At 49.4% G+C, this 1,369-nt stretch overlaps 1 non-coding gene across 1 annotated transcript; it reads right to left on the reverse strand.

Annotated features, from left to right (window-relative positions):
• Nucleotides 1–808: 808 nt before the first annotated feature.
• Nucleotides 809–882, reverse strand: TRNAN-GUU (transfer RNA asparagine (anticodon GUU)). The gene has a single exon. It is a non-coding gene; the product is annotated as a tRNA-Asn (tRNA).
• Between the last annotated feature and the right edge of the window lie 487 nt (nucleotides 883–1,369).

Here is a 1,369-nt window from a genome sequence, read left to right on the forward strand (position 1 = left end):
CAAAGTGCTGGAATTGCAGGCATGAGCCACCACGCCCAGCCCCCAGTTCTCTACACTATACAAATATCTGCAGTGTAGACATTTCCACAACGACCAAAGATATGTGTACAAGAATGGTGACTGCAGCATTCTTTGTAATCCTAAAACCATGAAACCAACCTCATCCCAAAAACATGTTTTCTTTTTTTTTTTTTTTTTGAGATGGAGTCACACTCTGTTGCTAAGGCTGGAGTGTAGCGATCTCAGCTTATTGCAGCCTCCACCTGCCAAGTTCAAACGATTCTCCTGCCTCAGCCTCCTGAGTAGCTGGGGATACAGGTGCATGCCACCACGCCTGGCTAACAAAAACATTTTGAAAAGGGTTAAATAAATAATGCACAAACTGAGGAAAAATACTGTTTTCAAAAATGATGGAGAGGATCACTATGATGATGAATGATTCCACTGGTCACATTATTAATAGACGAATCAGTAAATCCAGGCACAACCTGGAGATACTACTGGACTCCTATTACTAAAACATGAAAAAATGGAGGCACGTAAATTACTCGTTTAAGCGTATAACGGATTGAATTAGAATTTTATCACACCAAAAGTGGGTTCCTAGGTCTCTGTTTCAGGATCCTGAGTTACACAGGTGTAAACCTGCCATTTCAGGAGATATCCGGTTAAGAATCGGTTCGGGGAGGTGGGCTGGCCCTTGACATGGATCAGTCATAAATTAGTGGCTTGGTACTCCGGGAAGATAAAATCTTCCCCATTTGTCTAGTGATTGACAATGCGTGAATGCTTTAAAAGTTGCAATAAGCGTCCCTGGGTGGGCTCGAACCACCAACCTTTCGGTTAACAGCCGAACGCGCTAACCCATTGCGCCACAGAGACAAGCTGTGCCGGCTCTAATAGGCAATATAGGATGGGCGCACTCGCTAAACTTCCTCCATCCCTTCTATTCTCAGCGCCCGCCTGGCAGGACGACTGAGCAAGGCTTTGGAAAACCAGAGAGATTAGAGCGGTGAGTTGCACTGGTCACGTTGGACACCTGCGCGTTAGGAGATTCTGGAGCCAGACGGAGAGCCGAATGGCCTTCGCCCGCCCTGCCCCTCTCTTGCTTCAGAAGCCCCCAGAAACTCCCCGGTCGGCGACCCAGCCCGAGCCGCCTGGGGTCCCAAGGGAAGCTGAACGCCTGGTGGGCTCCCGGGATGGTTCTTCCCTGTCTTTGTGCAGCCTTCACCCAGTGAAGGAGCCTGTATCCACCCTGCCCAGTCGCTTTCGGGCTGCTGCGGAGCTTCCGCTGCCATCTTCGGGTCCTGTATTCCCCACAGGGGCACTCACTAGGACTCGTCGAATGAATCCATCGTCGCCTTTAGCT

Source organism: Symphalangus syndactylus, chromosome 12 (assembly GCF_028878055.3).
Source record: "Symphalangus syndactylus isolate Jambi chromosome 12, NHGRI_mSymSyn1-v2.1_pri, whole genome shotgun sequence".
Lineage (NCBI taxonomy): Eukaryota > Metazoa > Chordata > Mammalia > Primates > Hylobatidae > Symphalangus > Symphalangus syndactylus.